Here is a 19,637-nt window from a genome sequence, read left to right on the forward strand (position 1 = left end):
GCTTGATAAATGAAAAGGTCTCCAAGCTCAACATTTGGCCAAGGTGTTTAAAAAACATACTTCAAAAAAAAAAAAAAAATCCACACTTAAAAATAAATAAATAAATAATCACACACACACACACACACACACACACACACACACCTACATCTATATCTCTCTATCAATCTATATCTTGGATTGGCACAACTAACTCTCCCAAGTTGAGTATAACCTGAGAAATCATTCCTCTTACTCACTTTTAACACTACTAAATCTGTTGATTCCACCTCCCAAAGAGCCTTCGAGCTCTACCTTACTTCCCCGTCAATCTCACTGACACATTTCAGGACCTCCTTATTTCTTACTCAGGCTATTCCAACAAACTAAAAGGCCTTTGATTTCAGAAAGGCCTTGCTCTAATCCATTCTTCACAATGTTTAATCAATTAATTCTCCTACTTAAAATCATGCCCATCACCTACTAAAAACAAATCTAAACTCATCAGCGCGTATATATAATACCACCTGATTGCCGTTACATCTGCTGAACCCACTCTCAGTTCCAACTCTGGCACTATGGTTCAGTCATATTGAGGTCTTCCCATAAAATGTTTTCTTATATCTCTGCACGTCTTTTGCAAAGACTGTTCACAAGTACAACCATGCTACACACATACCTTCCTATCTGTATATCGGTTTTTTTTTTTTAAGATTTTATCTATTTATTCATTTGAGAGAGAGCAAGAGAATAAGAGAGTGACTGTGCACATGAGTTGGGGGAGGAGCAGAAGGGGAGCGAGAGAGAATCCTCAAGCAGACTCCCTGCTGAGCACAGAACCTGACACAGGGCTCCATCCCAGGACCCTGAGATTATGACCTGAGCTCAAATCAAGAGCCAGCCACTTAACTGACTGAGCCTCCCTGGCGCCCCTCTGTGTATCTTTTTTTCTAACTAGCATCACACTTGCCTCGAAAGACTCCACTTAAGGAGTCTTCTCAGTGAAGCCTACTTTAATTGTTAATCTTCCAATCTTAAACTAGATATCTCTCCTCTATGTTCTCAGAGGTCCCTTTTCAAGTAATTATCATAACACTTATCACTTGTTTATAGAATCATTAGCTGTGTGATTGCTCAGAGTTCTCTGTGATTCAGTTTGGTCATCTGTACAATGACTAACAGACTGAAGGACTTTTGTAAGAATAAATCCAGGGGGTGCCTAACACTTAACAAAAGTTCTAGTAAATGACAGATATACCTAGTCATTAATATTTTTCTCAAAGGCAAATACCTTAGCATTCATCTTCCTTACTCTAGCAGCTAATCCAGTACTTGGCAAAAAGTAAGCTGCTATATATTTGCAAAATGAATAAATCCATGTTTCAGAAGGATGACTCCTATAGCACTATAGAGGGTGGAATTGAGAAAGTCCTGCAACAGATCCTGCAGGACCTCAGGAAGAAGGAAGAAAATCACTTTGAGGGTGTTTTCAAAACTAAATACGCACTACAGAGACTCAATATTTGGTGCCTCAGTTGAGAATTACTACTGAAAGGACCTTCTCTTAATTAAGGGGTGGAGATGGGTGGATGGGAATCCAATTACCTCATATGTTGATGGGGTAGAAAAGGCAGAAAGAAAGAGCCACCGGAGAAATGCAGCCAGAGAACAATGGACAACAGGACTCAATGCAAGAGATGATATAGGGGCAATAAACATGAGAGTACCAAAGACGGGTGAGATCTGAGAGACATTTCAGATGATAAATAAGAGCAGGCAAATAATCTGCTTGTGAAGGTTTAAGGAGTAGAACTAAATATGACTGAAAACACCTACTATGACAAAAAAAATTGTGATATAAAGTCAAGAAGCAAGGCATACAATTAAACTGACCCAGGTTCAGAAACTGGCAAGGTCAGGGAAGCCTGGGTGGCTCAGTCGGTTAAGCATCTGCCGTTGGCTAATGTCATGATCCCAGGATCCTGGGATCAAGCCCCATGTCAGGCTCCTTGATCAGCAGAGAGCCTGCTTCTCCCTCTGCCTGCTGCTCCCCCTGCTTGTGCTCTCTCTCTGACAAATAAATAAATAAAATCTTTAAAAAAAAGAAGAAGAAACTGGCAAGGTCAAAAGGGAGAGAGAATTGAAGGCAATGTCAAAATGTAGTTGAAACAACCAACCATGCCACTCAGGCTAAATAAAGAGAATAAAGTAAAAATAAAAGGAGCTATACAGGAAGCAGACACAAAAAAAATTTTTAAAGCAGTCAAGGCAGGGACTGAGTTCAAAATGTGGAAATAGTGTTACTCAAGTGGAATTGATATAAAGCTAGTTATAATAGAGGAGTTTAAGGAAGTCTAATAACTGGTGCTGGAAATATCATCCACAGGAGAACTAAGAAGACAAGAGAAAATAGAATATTTGTAAAACAGGTACCAAAGTTTTCTAAGAACGTGAAGGGGTCTAAAAGGATTAAGCTTCCCAACAACCTTTCCTAAGCGTGATCTAATGTTTGCCTTGTTGACTTAAGAAGTTAATTAAAGTTTGCTTCTGTTTCCTCTAACTTACCACTGTCTTCCAAAACAAGACTTCCCTAACTATTTTCCGGTATTTTTTCGATAGAAACTTCAGTTTGCCATGGCCAGAGACTACATTCTACATGAGGAGACTTTCACACATTGTAAAACAAAAATAACAACAAAAAAATCTGATTTGACACTGAACACTTAATAATCTTATAGTATAAGGTATCAATGAACAATTATTCATTCTACAGGTTCTGGTAAGAGAATGACTTAAATGAAAGCAAGAAAAAAACTTCATGTATGTATTTGAGACAGTTGTGAACACATATAAAAATACATGTTTTCTGGGAAACTTCAGCTTGTTATCATCACACATCAATGATTATTCTTATTGTTATGTACAGTTTTAAAAGCGACGAAAACAATTTCTTAAGATGGTCAAATCCAACAAGGAATAAAACTAAATCTTGCAACCCTTAAAAGCTTAAGAGAATTATTACAATTTAAAGCCACTGATAATATTTTAGTACATTTTAAATGATCCAACTACAGTGTCTTTTCATAAGTACTTGGAATCACCATGCAATTTTAATCCATATGCTTAAAACCTCTTTCACAGTTTACAGGAACAAAGCAGTTTTGATTCACAAACAATGCCCTGCAGTCAAATACGCTCATGAGGTATTAATTTACAACTTCATCTGTGATCAGTTAAACTCCATGTGAAATCTTAAACATCCTTAAAAAGCTCACCACAAATAGTTCAATAAGAGATTTTTTGGTTAACATTACTTTAACAAAAAACATATAAGATTAAATTCTATTGTAAAATAAAACCAAATGCCACTGCTTTTAAGGATAAGCCACTAACAAAACAATCTTTTAAACTGTCACCTTTTGCATCTAAAATATTAATTAAAAATGTAATGCCAGTATCAAAAACATATGCTTCCAAGTTTTGGCAAGACAAGTCACAGATAAAAAGAAAAAACAATTTCATGAAAAAAATGTACATATTTCAACAAATAAGATGTTTCTTTAATCAGTCCTAAGAGCCAGGCTTATTAAAATGTCAGGTCAACCTGAATCATACCAAAACAAAAGATTAAAATTACCAGTTTTACCAAATAGCTAAAATGTCAGATGCATAAAAGTTATGGACAAAGACAACACTAATGAAAGAACATGATATAAATAGCCAATTCAGCTTATTTTAGTAAAAAACAATAATTACTAACTTCTCAGAAAATGGCAGTTTTGAGCTTTAATATTTATGTAATTTGAACTTGAGAACATTTATTTACTTAGGATTTCTTTTAGCTAGATACAAGTAATATTTTATTTTGATTTTTTAAGACAATCAGAGGAATTATTACCACATATAACAAAATATCCAGGGCTAAAACAGTTCTGGGATTAATTTACAACTCAACATCTTTTGAGGCCTAGGTTCTAGCCGCATTTTCCCTGTGCCATCCTTAGTGTGATGACTTTGTCCCTTAATGGTTCAAAACCAGCTACAACTGTTGCCAGTATCACTTCACTTAATGTCCAAAGTTCAGAAGAAAGACTGCCCCTTCTTTATATCTAACAAAAAAAAAAAAAAAAGAAAGAAAAAAAAGGGAAAACTTTCTCATTAAACTTCAAGTGTTGCTGACCACTTAATACTAAATCAATCACTGGGAAAGGGAATTAAGTAGCCATGATTGGTTTAGATTAATTCAAATTCAGCCCCTGAAGGTAAAGAAGAACCCAGCTTCCCATAAGGCCCATCGTATCTGGTAAGAGGTAAAAGCTGAAGTATCGAGTTAACTGTATCAAAAATGAAGGATCAAATCAATGCTACTCTCATACATTACGTATAATACACAAAAGTCATTATTTCCTTCACATGCTTCAAATGAGTATTACATATGCCAATGTGCCCAACTTTTTCTGTAACCATTAATATCTCAATTCTGATCAACTAAATATCTCACCAGGAAACTATTACATAATGCAATAATTTTCCACCTAAATTAAGAAAGACAAAATAAGATAAAAGCAATAATGCAAAACATGTCACACTTTAAAAACCAAGGGACTGAAACTTCTGATTCCTCCTGAACCCCACTAAAACTACTCTCAAAGACAAAAAGGAAACACTGGTGACAAAAATTTAGATACTGTAAAGCAGAGTGAGGAACAATGATTTAACTCAACAGACCCAAGAAAGCTGAATCCTAAACAGAAGTGGAGAAAGGCAGAAGAAAATTGGGAAGCAATCAAATTTACACTGTCATACCCCCAAAAGGCACTGACTGACATCGGGAATCTTTAAGAATGGGAATGAAGGCAGGACATAAGAGTTTAAGATGCAGGCAGACTTCCAGATCCCATCCTGTACTCAGCACATCAAGGCAAATAACCTCTTTCTTAACCAGGCAGAAGACTAGAGGTCCATTTTCTGAACAGGATAAAAAGAAAGCAAAAAAATATACTGAAAATATGAGGATTAACTGAAAGCTGACACACTAAACTTTGGGACCCCCCAATTTTTTTTTTTTCTTTCTTAATTCCAGAAGGCAGTTAGGAAAGTAACCTTCCTATAGTTGAACTAGTTTAAGAAACAACCTAATGATATCAACATGGAATTCAGCTACAGAACAGCCCAGCCAGATCATTTAACAGTGATACAAACAGTATGCAACTCCTACACATCCACAGTACATTTACTGTCTTTCAATTTCCCACCCTTAAAAAAAAATAAGCAGAGACAAATATCACCAGATACTTAAAGAAAATCTCTACTGTGAAAGACTGAGGCCAAAATAAACAAAAATTAAAAATGACAACTTGGAGGAAAGGGAGACATCTGATAGGAAAAAAGCTTGAGAAAAACTTTATCTTATTAATATTCTCAGAGAGATGACAGGAGATATTGCATCCATGAGACAAGAACAGATGCTACTAAAAAAAAAAAAAACAAACAAAAAAAAACACTTAAATAAAAACCCCTTGAAATAAAAATAACAGTAAATTTCTCAAAAACAAAAATAAAATTAGAAAAGTAATTTAGATGTCCAATGACCAAATAATTGGAGTTCAAAAAACAAAGAGTGAGAGAGAGAACAAAGAAAATAAGAAGAAATCAAATAAATGATTCAGGAAAATTTCTTAGAACTAATGGACATGATCCATGTCAAAAGAATCCATCACCAACGTGTCCAGCAAAATCAATGAAAAGAGACCCCTACAAAGACATTATCAGGACAAAGAGCCTAAAAGGCTTTCCCTTTTGTAGAATAAAACAAATGTTTCAAACAAAGGATCAAGAATCAGAAGGGCATCAGATTTCACCACAGCAACACTGAAAGCTGGGAGATAATGGAGCGCTGCCTTGAAAATACAAACACAATTTTGACCAAAAAAAAAAAAAAGAAAGAAAGAAACTTAACTACTGAGACTTAAAATAGCCTTAAAACAAAAAAAGATCTGCGTTAAGTAAGTTTCGACAGCCGGGACCCTAAGAGAGGAGTAGCATCACTCAAATCTGAGTAACTCTAAATATTTCAATTCTACGCAAAGTAAAAAAAATGGAATTGTAGTTGAAATTCTGACAAGAACATCTATTGTTCATTAGACACTTTCTTCCTCCTATTGGAAATCATGCAAAATCAAGGAAAACGAAAATAGCACTTTATTTTCAGTAAAATTAGGGACATATCAGAAGGTATTGTAAATTAATCAGGAGAACATGGAATAATCAATGACGGTATGGGACAACCATAAACATACACGGTAAGCTCTGTCAGAAGCAGCTGCCATGCAGTAGGAAGAAAAGTACAAAGTGGCCAGAGTCCAGTGATAGAAATTCACTAAAAAGAACCTACAAAATAACGCAAGGGGAGTACCATGAAATCCATAACTATACTACTAATTTGCCAAGCGAAAACTAAGACAAGAAACTCCACTATCACCACTACCATTTAGCATCACACTGGAATACTAGCCAACACCATTAATGAAGGAAACCAGAAGAATAAATATTGGGAATCAAGAAATAAACCTACTACTACTTAAAACTGTTATTACTGCACAGCTTAAAATTCTTCAAAAAAATTTAACAAAAAACTTAATAAAACAGAGAAGGTGATAAGGTATATGGGTAAGAAAAATAATGCATTAAAGTCAGGAACTTTCATTTATAGAAACCAAATAAAAAGATCTTGATTCACAAAACCAATAAGAGATAAACTTTAAAAATATACAATACCTATGAGAAAATAAACTTAAAACACTCCTGAAGGCATTAACATAAGACTTAAAGCAAAAAACGTACAAATCATGCTCTTGCATAGGAAGACTCAATATTAATGTCAATTTACCTTCATTTAATTTCTAATTTTAACATAATAATCATATCAAGAGCAACAGGTTTCATTTTTTTGTTGTTTTTGTTTTTGTGGGATGAGTAGTACAAATGAAAAAAGATAAAATGTTGAAAAATAAGCAAGGATAACCTAGGAAGCTCTAAAAAATATATATATATAATGAAACGAGGGACAACAGCCCAGCTGAAAACAAAACTTCCATGATGTTTCAATAATTAAACTGGCACACAAGAATGAGTCATATCCATGGAACTTGAGAAAAAGTCCAAAACAAACCATAATAAACACATAAATTGGGATATGATGATAACATATAGTTAAAGCAGTATCTCAAAATAATGAGAAAGAGATGAAGTAGTCAATGAACGGTATGGGAAAACCAAATAACCTACTATAAAAAATAAAACGGGGGCACCTGGCTGGCTCAGTTGGTAGAACATGCAACTTTTCATCTCGGGGTTAGAAGTTTGAGCCCCACGTTGGATGTAAAAATTACTTAAAAATAAAATATTTTCAATAAAATAAAATAGGGTCCATATCCCATACTGTGTATGAAAATAAATTATAGGATGGATCAAATAAATAAGAGTAAAAAAACTAGAGTTAGAAGTCTTAAACAAATTCCATTATATAATAAAAATAAAATTAGCAAAAGAAAATCCGAATTATAACCTTGTAAAAATGCTTGCAACTCATATCACAAAAGGACTTACATTCCTAGCATACAGAAAAGATCCCAGAAATCACTAAGAAGACCAACAATTCCACTAAAAAGTTAAGTGTGGTGTAGAAGATATGAACAGACGTTTCACAGAAAGAGAAAAGCAAATGGTTTTTAAATAAGATTCTCAACTTGTTAAAAAAAAAATACAAATTAGACATAGGCTAAAACACCACTATTTAATGATTAAGCTGGCAAAAAACAAAACAAAAAGCACACGAAAATCAGAAGTTTGAAGTTTAAGAAATCCACTGGCAAGGTTCCGGGTAAAAGCACTGATTTTTTTTTTTTTAAAGGCAAGAAAGGAGGAAAAAAGGAAAGAGGACAATTTTTAAAAATCACAATTATGCTAAAAGAGATTTTAAGATGAGATTTTTAAAATCCAACTAATGGCTGTTACAAAAGATACATCAGAAGCATAAAGACACCTAATATTCTAAAGTGAAAGAAGAAAAAGAATATGCTGGTCAAATGCTGAAGAAAAGAAAGAAATTGAACTGTAATTACTATTAATTAAAATAGAAAGGGATATTACATAATAATTTTTTTTAAAGTTCAGTATACCAGGGAGATATAGTACTTCTAAAAGTATATGTGCTTAATAAGTCTCAAATATATTAAGCAAAAGTTTAAAAATCTTAAAAAGAAATGGACAAATCTAGCATTCCAGTAGATTTCTACACACCTCTTTTCATTATTGACCAGTCAAGCATATAAACAAAAATTATATGCAAGAAATAACAATTTACAAGCCAGATCATGAGAGGATCATATAATGACCTAATTAAATATATGGAATTCCTCATCTAACAATTACAGAGCACATATTCTTATCAAGTACACATAAAACATTACAAAAGATATTAGAAGAGGAACAACAGATTTAACCCAAAGAATGTAAAAGGAAAGAAATAAGGGCAAAAAATCAATCAAATAGAAAGCCAAGGTACAAAAGAGATCAATTTAAAAACACACACATGTAACTGTAGATATAGTGGAGATTAAAGAGATAAAAGACCCACGAACAACAGCAAGCAAGCAAGCAAATGGGGACCTCAATCCTACAACTCCAAATAACTGAATTTGGCCAACAACTTGAATGAGCGTGGAAGCATACATCCTTAGAACCCCCAGAGAGGAATATAATCCTGCCAACATTTGGAATTCTGCCTATGAAACCTCAAGCAGAGAACCAGCAGAGTTAAGACACACTGTACCAACTTCTGACAGAACTATGAGATTATAATTGTTTTAAGCTGCTAAATTCATGGCAATCTGTACAGCAACAACAGAAAAATACTATGCCATCCTTGCTTAACGGTTAAGTGCTGCTCCCCAGCTTTTACTACTCCAAGATCCTATCATTCCCCTTGCTACTAGACTCCAGTTTCGTAAAGGCATCTTCTACCATCAGCTTCCATCTACAGTAAATAACAACTCTTGAGGCTTCTCTATGATGCCGGTGCTCCCTTCACTCTACATTTCCTTACTGCATTATTGACAGACAAAGTATCTTTCTGGTCTTAATACAGTAGATCCATTCTAGCATGCTCGCTTCTCTGAGCCTTTTGATTCCTTGCTCTACTATCTGCCAGGCAGCCCTGACATCCCTACTTCATTTAATATAGGCCATCACTTCTCCCAAGCTTCCAAGAGCCATCACAGCAGCATATTACAATCAGCTTCAGTGGCCTATGCCAGGAAGTTAATTGCCGTGTCACTGGAGAATGCTCCCACATCAACAGAGCTTTTGGCTTGACTGCTGACCAAAATCAAAGGTTTACAATATTTAGTTTGACCCTAAATCCAAAAAAAAGAATCAAAAGCCTTTCCTTCTTAAGTCTTTGATGAGAAAGACATGTAGTTTTCAATCTATCCTTAAGAATATTGTGAAAGCTATAGACCGAATCAGAATAATGTATATCCACGGGGGCAGGGAGGGGGGAATCGCATAGAATTTTACAAAAGATTTAAAAAAAACCTCCCTATTACAATCTGGATTCTCTAAAAACAGACACTGAGATAGTTTGGGGTGCAAGACGTTTATTAAGGATCAACCCCTGTGAAAAGGGGGGAAGCAGGACTGCAAAACAGGAAGTCAGATTACATATAGACCTCACGCAGCCTCAGGCAACCTGGCAGGGATCTCTGGAACTATATTATTTGTCAGAGCTGTCTCAGGTATGCACAAAATGGCTGGGCCCTTATAACCTCCATCTTGATCAGGGGCAGGATGGGAGCGGCCCTGGGAGGACTGGGGTTTATTTAGGCAAGGAGGCTTTTGGCAATAGAGGCAGAGCCTGAAGGGGCTGAAGATGAAAGCTTTCTGATTACCTTCCTCCCCCAGCCAGGCTGCAATTCCTCCCTGAAGGAGGATCTGAGCAGCACAACTCCACATCTACCACACTTTGCCTCAGGAACCTATTTTATCCATTCTAAAAATCCTCTCCTCTCTTCTAGTTTCTACTTTTACTCTTTTCTACTTCTGATTATACCAGTGTGCTTTCTTAAGAAAAAAGCCCAAGCATTTGTGGCCAGGTCTGCGCACTGTAAAGACTTCACAAAAGAGGTCTACTATAAATCATGGACAGACTGAAGCTGGATATAGGTAGAAGCCCCACTCGGAGCAAGAGAACCTCAATTTATTTGTAAATTGCCGACTAAGACTGTAAATGAAATAATTAGATAGGAATACTGACAAAATGATCTAACAGCAAACCAAGTAGGAGACTTCCAACAAACTGAACTGGAATTAAACACAGGATGGCTTGTAATTCATCCATCACAATAAGAAGCAATAAGATATCACTATTTGAAGGCTATAAAATTAAGCATTTATAATAGCATCTTTTTTATTATAATTAGAATTAGAAAATAAGGCATATTTTTAATGTTTTCATCATACACTGCATTTAAATACAACCTTCCTTCATACAGTAACATTTAAGTTCCTACTGTGTGTCAATCGCTCCTAGCAGCTAGATATAGAAGTCAACAGGACAAAGCTCCTGCCTTCAAGGACCTTCTATATTCTAGTTAGAGGACCTGGATAATGAACAGTGAAACAAAGTCATTTCATATATGACTAAGTGCTATGAGAAGTGTCATTTGAACTGAGAACTGAAAGAAGTCCAAAAAAACCATAAGGAAGAGCATTCCAAAAAGAGTAGACAACATATGCAAAGGTCTCAAGGTAGGAATGAGTACTTGTTGAAATAACAAGACAAAGATCAGTATCACTGAAACATTATGCACAAAGGTACTCTTACAGGAGGTAAGAGTTATACTCAAAGTTTCAACAACAGGATCAATCATCCTTCCTCCTACCTAATCTGTTTATTGTTGTTTACTGTTAGAGAATTATGAAAATGCTTGAGACTGAAACCTGATAAGTAAACACTTCCAGATCTTGCCAGTAACTAGTAATGCTTCCCATATGTTCTATTCCTCTTATATTAAAAAAAGATAAATCTACATTTTCATAGAAACTGAAGAAACAGAAATAAAGAATGAAAAAATATCCTACATCCCTTACAAGGAAAATTAATTTTGCATGTAACATTCTGTAATGCAAAAGATATTAGAATACTTCCCCTTTATGCAAATTATCTACATAGATTTTGACTGAGTCACATTAAAGACAGTAAACAAATCATTTACACATCATAACATAAGTATATTCTGAATAATTAAGCTTTCCCTACATGTTAAATCTATGCAAATAATGTAATATCAATGGATCTGCAGTGTCAGTTTGTTTCTACTCAGAAGAAACAAGTATTTGTTTGCTGGACTTAACAAAGAGGAGGTGAAGCTAAGTCTGATAATACCAAGTGGCTTTGTCATACCAAATAATTAAAATTATTAGAACAAACAAATGATATATTTAAAACAAAATTGCCTTAAAGTATATCTGAATGAAAGTGTAAAACAAATATTTTTAATTTCTAAGCATGAAAACATAAATGGCTAATGTACGTGATCAATAGAATTAGACCTAAAATTTCCAACATTAGAAATGACAATTACTAAAGATACTGTCTCCATGCTTCACATTAACAACTGTCAATGTGGAGATATCAAAAAGCCCTCAACTTGAGGTCAGGGTGAATATATGGTATACTCAATACAGAAAGAAGTCCTATTTATAAGTAGGCTAAATCATTTGTTCCATAATCTAACATAATCAGTCCCTACATATAATCCTGCAGATAGAAGATTACAGTGTTATCCTCTACTCCTAAGTTGATGGTACATGCATTCTACCAGGCTTCTTTCTCCAAAATACTACAGCTTTGCCTACACTAAAAATTGGTTGTGAGAGATAATTTCTCTCTTCTTGATGATCTCTGCACAAGTGTTGTAAGAAAATTTTACCAGCTATGGTATCCAAAATTGCTGCTCTGTCACTTACGTGGTTATCACATGGACTTGAAGGGCCTTAACCCCACAGAACTATCTCTTGCTGTGACAAGATTGATTGTCAGCACCAACACTGCTTTAGACTTTAAACTCTCAAACACTCGGACTTTTAACATAAAGTCAGTAGACATCTACAACTATAATTCATGATGCTCAGCCATACTCAGACTCTGCTGTAAATTCAAAAGAATTTCTACGAATATTTCTTATTGATTATTTTCAATTGTATAGACCAGCAGTTCTCAAAGCATGGTCCATGAATCACATGGGTCTCTAAAATTCTTGCAGGAAACCCACAGGTTAAAATTGTCTGCTTTTTTCCAATGTTATTTTTGTACATCTGTCCCGTGAAGTTTTCCAGAGGGTACATAACAAAATAACATCATTCTGGTGGCTAATGGAATGGATGCTTGTGTATTTGTTTTGTTCTGTTTTGAAAAATTTTTAATGTAATGCATCAAGGGTATTAATATGTGTTTTCAGAGATTAATTAAATTTGTTTTCCAAACTTCTGTCCTCTTACTAGCTATACCTGCTATAATCTAAGTATGTGTGTGAGGCAATATTTTATTCATATATTTCAATCAATATCAATATTTAAACATACATATTTATATCAGATATTTCAATCAATATATTGCAACAGACTGAATGAGGAAACAGATGAGACTCCATCTGCCTTCTATTAAGTTAGACACTAAAGAGATTTACAAAAATGTAAAACAATACCACTCTTTTTACAATATTTTTAGTTTGGGAAAATATAGGTATTTTTTACAAAACTATGTTACTTTCATTACTCATGTTAATAATGGGTTAAAAATAACAACTATCTTTAAATGTATTAATAAATATTTCAAATGTCTCAACTTAAATTTTTAAAAAAATTTTTTTACGTAAACTCTACACCCAACATGGGTTTTCAGTGCACAACTTCAAGATCAAGAGTCACTATTAAGTGAGCCAGTCAGGTGCCCCTTTTTAAATTTCTGATATGGTAAATAACAATAGATATAACCATTAAGCAATACCTCTGGGGCATTGGCACTCTACTATACACATGTTTAATCACTGTTTTTTTCTTCAAAATAATTCCTGTTGTTGCACAAACCAATTTTCCACCATTTTCAATTTTTAAAAAAAAATTCTCTACTTTTGATTACCATCAGATTGATACCTCTTCGCCTTATTAGCATTTCACATTCCTATTGCTTTCACATAAATACAATATTCTTAAAAATGAATTGCAATTAAAACACAAGCAAAGCAAACATAGTACAGAATAATAAACACAATAACCAACAATAAAATGACCGGGGCACAGCTGTTTACAACATCCTTTGGTCTGATGCGACTTTATTTTGTTTACAAAACTTTATATGGTGAAATCTGATAAAAAGAACTTTTTATCTTTTATATATTTATATATAATATATAATATATATTTAGTATATATATATTATATATATAATATAAATATAATATATATTTATCTTTTATATATTTATATATAATATATAATATATACATATACATAAATATATATACTTATTTAAAATATATATTCATATATATATTTATGTATATATTAACCAATTATGAATAAAAGATACTAGTATAACACGGCTTATAGCTAACCACATTTAAATATGCTATGAGTCAAATAATGATGTACCATTATGTTATTTTATAAGGAAAATTAATAGTTCTATGCCATCACTATCAAGAGTGTCATGTGTATTGCTGGCTACTGGAAATGTGGGTTACCAAATATCTAATGTTCAAATAGTTTAAAAACCATTATAGGAGTTCTTTCCTTGAGACTATACACCAGTGAACTTAAATGAATTACAAAAGCCTTATAGTTGGTGAAAAAAATTATGATAAATATAAGCAATATTTTCTAATAAAGATAAATGGTAATTGAAAAATTAATGTTACATTTAAAATACATTCCAAATATTGTACACAGCAATGAAGCACTTTAATTAAAAAACAAGTTTAAACAATATTTAATCATTCATCTTTCTCTCTTGCTGCCAACTTCCTTCTATTCCTAAACACATGAAGCTGTTTATATTATTTGCCCAAATAATAAAACCATTTATCATAATTTCACTATATTTACTGCTGTCTTTAAAGATAATTTATATTTTCCAACATAGATTAATTACAAAAATCTTGTATGAATGAAATCTACACATTCAATACAAGTATAAAAATACAAGTAAGTCATGAACAGGACAGTATCTTTCAACTGTCATACAAGCGCCTGAAAGTAGTAATCAATAAATTAATGACTTTTAAAAATTATCATAAAAAAACTACCAAATTTGAAATATTGACAGAGTACAGACAAATATAAAATACAGCAGTGTTGATAAAACTCAAAAGTGTCTGGCTCATAATCATGCTCATAGGTAAATTAACATTTCTAGAATATCTAATATATGCCAGGCACGAGGCTAGGTATTTCATATGCATTATCTTATTTTATCAGCACAATAATTACAATCCCAATTTGCCAATAATGAAATGGATTCTTGGAAGTCACATAACTAATAAGTAGCAGGAATGGGATCTAAGTAAAGACAAATTCTAGTGACATAAAATCAAAAGAATGAAAACAGTTTTAAGATAACTTTCTTAAACAAATGACTGTCATTTTACATCCATTCTTTATTTCCAAAACAAGACTCCAAATTTGCTTTTGGGGAACCATCTCCCCAAAATTCTTTTTTTCTCTATAACATTCTTAATCTATATATTTCCAGCAGTGCTAAGTCTATCTCCAACTACAGAAGTAGGTAGGTAGCTCAAGCCAAGCTAAACAGACCTAATATGATCAAATACCACAACTTTTCTTGGAGCCACTAGAACAGATGCAAGAAAGTGAAAAGGATGTAAACTGATAGCTGCTGGCAGCTACCCTACCTCCAGGAGATGCGAGCCTATTTGCAAAAGGAGCCAATACCAAGATAAACAGAGGGAACGGTTGAAGAGGGTCCAAAAACATTATTTGAGCCACTGGATCAAGCTTCACCTGAAATTGGCCACACCATGATCTTTTAAATTATGTGACCCAATAAATTTCCATTTGCTTATGCCAGTCTGAGTTGGGGGACTTCTGTCACTTTCAGTGTACCTACCAATAAAAATTTAATGTAAATCATCTGCAGAAATCAAATGATGTACTTAATTATTCTCAATCTGGAACCTAAAAAAAATTAACAGAAATCAAGGAACTAGTTTCAGTGTTTCAAAAAGCTTAACGGAGCTGCACAGTGACCTGGAATAGAGTGCCTAAAGCTTAATGAAACAACTAAGTTCTTTCTGACTACATCATTTCAATATGAAAACTTCAGTTATTTTGTTTTAATGAGTTCTAAACAGAAATAGATTTTTATATATACTTTATTTTTAAATTGGAAACAAATTGTTACTTTTAAAATGCAGTTTATTTAAAAGACAAACTGTTTTAAAACAGGAAATTTTCCAAAATGATCACTGGAGAAGAAAACATGAAAAACTATATTACTTCAAAATATACTTAATAATATAATTCACACCTTTAATATGTCAGCAATTCCTGACTAACCCCTTAATTTCTGAATGCCTTTCTGTCTCTCTACCCTGAGGCTATTCAGCCCCATGAGGTATCAAATAAGCAGTCTAGGCTAATGGCACCACCTAGTGTCCTGTGCTGGTCACTGTCAGACTCACTGTTTTTCATTGTTGTTCTCATTTATAAATCTTCCCAAATCCAAGTCTTTCTTATTCATTTGTACATACACATTGTCTTAAATATCCTCTCATGCCTCTCTCAACAACAGTCCATTACTTTAGAAACAACTACTTAACAGGCGCTTGATATTTGCCAGGTAACTCGTGCTTAATGTGAGCTAGCAGAGGCACTTGCTGAAGTGACTACTATGAGGATCCCATTCACATGCCAAAGCTCACAGATCACTGGACAGGCAGTGATTTAAACTTATATTCATAATTACTATTCATAAGGCTCATGCTCCTTTTTCTTAATTCTTCATTTCATAGTACTACCAAACCACTTAAAAAAAAAAAAAAGTAATCATTCCAGTTCTGGTCCAAGATGGCGACATAGGAACACCCTGAACTCACCTCCTTCAAGGAACACAAGAAATTACACTTATTTACAAAATAACTCCTCCTGAAGAAGAACTGAGGGCCGACTGAACAACTTCTAAATAACCAGAGACAGAGAGAAAGGCAAAAGAGAACAGCAAGAGAGATGGAAACATGGTCTCCAAGAATGCCACACCGGATGCTGCAAATAGCAGTGGGGAAGGATGGTACAGAGGGACCAGGAACAGATTCCTCTGTCCTTGGGCACAGGAAAAAAAACAAAAAACAAAACCAACCAAACAAACAAAAACCCTGGTTTAAATAAGTAAATACCCATTTTTTAAATTCTTCAAAGTTAAGCCAAGCTTTCCTCAAATACCATCACAGAAAAAACTGTTTCTGTTCACATCCATTAGTTGTATTAATATCATTTGCTAATATTTTGTATTATGAATTATAATCCTCCAGCTTATCATCAATTAAATCATTTCTGGGGGGAGGACATAGACCTAACCACCACTTTATCTTAAGAAAATTCAATTGAAATAATGGTATAGTGATAAAGAGACCAATGAAACAGAATTAGAACCCAGAAAGAGACTCCCACACATATAGAAAACTCAACATATCACAGTGGACTGTTCAAAAAAAATGGCAGGATAATTGGCTATCCATGTGCAAAGTACTTCAGTCTCAAACTCTACCTCTACACAAAAATCCTATTCCAACTGGATAAAAAGATCAGATCTAGAGAGCACATACAGGAAACTCTTTGACTTTGGGATAGGAAGGAATTTCTTAAGGTGTAAAAGCATAAAAGAAAAAGACTGATAGATTTGATTATATCAAATTGTAAAAATTGTATGAAACAAAAGACACCACAAAGTTAGTCACACAGAGAGCAGATATGTGCAACAAATACCAAGAATTAGTATGCATAAAATATAAAGAACTTCTACAAATAGTAATTTTAAATATTCCAACAGAAAAAAATTAAGCAAAGACACTAAGTGGCAATCACAAAACAGGAAACTTCAGGCAAATAAACATAAAAAAAATATGTCCAGCCTCACATTCTTAAAATGTAAGTTAAAACCACATGAAATACATTTCACACCTACCAAAACTGAAATAAATTAAAATGTCTACAGATACCAATTCTTAGCAAGACAACTAAGAAAGGGAATGCTCAGATACTGCTAGTAAGAACAATTCTAAAATCTAGTAAAATGTAAGAGGTACCTGATCAACAATTCCACAGGCACATATAAATCCCAGGCAGCACTGTCCTATACAGCTTTCTGGAGTAACAGAAATACCCCTTATCTATAATACCCAATATATTAGCTGTTAGTTGCATGTGGCTATTGAGCACTTCAAATGTGGCTAGTGCAACCAAGGAACAAAATTAATTCCATTACATTTTAATTAACTTAAATTAAAAAACCCACATGTGGCTAGCAGCTACCGTCCTGAACAATACAGCCCTAGAAAATCACTCACATATGCATATAGAGATAAATACAAGAATTTTAATTACAGCAGTGTTACTAATACTGAAACATTTGTAAGTCCTTAACAGAATAAATTGGCATATTCATACAGTACCATAATAGGAAAAAATAGTTAATAATTACATTAAAAATATATATTAACATACAGAAATCCAAGAATATAATACTGCATTTAAAAAGCAATGCGAAGATAGACAGAGTAAAAAGCATTTAGATAATATTCTAGAACCTGCAAATCAATCTCTCATGTTGTTTATGGATACACACATATATAGCTTAAGCACTAAAAAAAGTATTATAGTTACAACAACTAAAAATACCAGTCATCTTTGGGATAAGGAGGAGAATGGAATTGCAGAGAAGTAGAGGGCCCCCACTGTATCTGTAATGTTTTATTGCATACCCCCATCACACTCAAACCTTCAACAAATATAGCAGTGTTAAGACACTGGGTATGTGGGTGCTTTGGTATTGTCAAGTTTTACCATATACTTAAAATATTTCTTAAGGAAGTCTAAAAACAAGAAAATTCATGCTCCAAACTGTAGAACACAACCACCTGAAAGTTTTAAAGTTCCAGTTTACTCTTTAATTTCTCTGACTCTCATTCAGTTTTCTAACATCCACTACTAAAGACAATGAAATCAAATTTGTGAAGGCCTAAAATACCCAATTGTATTTTCATGATGAAGCATAGCCTATCACTAAAACTGTTTTCTACTTCCTAGTAAAAGCAGTAAAAATGTAAGGTTTCTCTTTTTTCTTATGACTTTTTGACTTCTTATTCAATTCCCCTATGTAGTGTTTGTGGAAATCAAGTATTTAAGCATGAAAAAACAAAAACCAAAAAACAAAACAAAAAACGTTGCCATATTAGAATTACCCTTGGGATAATTCATGGATTCCTGAACCAGGCCATTTAGCCATGAGGTCAACTAAAACATATGTTTTAAATAACATTTAATCTACTTTGCTGAACCCCTTATTGAATGTTTATGTTTTGCAACAACTGAAGAAACTCATAAGGATCACATATTAGGTCTTTCTGCCAAAACATTCTGCTCTCTTCCAGTTTTAAAAATCAAAAGCTAATAAATGTGTTCATGAAAACAGAAACAAACATAGCATTCCATTTAAAGAAAGCCTGTCTCTGAATTCGAAAGTTTTCTTGAGTTATTCAATCCCATGGTTGAGAAGCACAAAATACATGTTTTATCAATTAGACTCCCACCAATCCCTGGGACTGTAAGTTCCATGAGAGCAAGTAGTGTAGCCCCAAAGATTAACACAAAATGGATGAATAAATGAAGACTCAATGAATAAAACTACCTATTTACATTTATCATGAGTATCTAATGTGTTCCACATTGGTTTGTTAGACTTCATCACTTGGTAAAATGAAAAATTGGATATAAACTTATTTGAAAAAGCAATTCTAAATGTTGAAGCTTCACACCAGAATTTGAAGTTCAGGCAGGAGAATCTCAAAACTCCTCTCTCCCTCCGCCTTAATGGAACCCACTGTCCTTCCTCGAACAGAGGAAGCACTGACAAACAGGATGAAGGCCAAATCCCAATTTTAAGGTTAAAAATCTCTTGTCTTATGGCAAGGTTTTCTCTTAGTGCTCCATTTGGCTGGGAACAAGCCCCTTTGTCTACAGAATGACAAAGCCAGGAAAAAGGCTTGGAGTGGATGGCTTAGGCCAATCACTGTCAGCCTAAAGGAAAAGAGATCTTTCCTTGATCCATTAACTCCTGAATTGATTCTCTTCATGCTATGTCTCTCCCATTAGAATGCTAAGATTGGAAAGACAAATATTAGGGATGAATGTAGGAGAAAATAATTCTGTCTGCAGAATGAATACAAAAGGAGCCTTTGCAAAATATATTACAAATGGCCAATAAAACAAAAATGCTCTCAACCTCAGCAATAATCACAGAAAAGCTTATTAGAGCTATTAAATGTCATATTTGCACCTATCTCATTGTAGCACGTGTAAATAAA

At 33.8% G+C, this 19,637-nt stretch overlaps 1 protein-coding gene across 7 annotated transcripts in view; it reads right to left on the minus strand.

Moving 5' to 3' along the window:
• ADK (adenosine kinase) overlaps positions 1-19,637 on the minus strand; it is a 518,384-nt gene that overhangs the window by 375,964 nt on the left and 122,783 nt on the right. The gene's annotated exons all lie outside the window — the stretch shown is intronic.

The sequence above is a fragment of the Ursus arctos genome, unplaced genomic scaffold (assembly GCF_023065955.2).
Source record: "Ursus arctos isolate Adak ecotype North America unplaced genomic scaffold, UrsArc2.0 scaffold_7, whole genome shotgun sequence".
NCBI classification, from domain to species: domain Eukaryota; kingdom Metazoa; phylum Chordata; class Mammalia; order Carnivora; family Ursidae; genus Ursus; species Ursus arctos.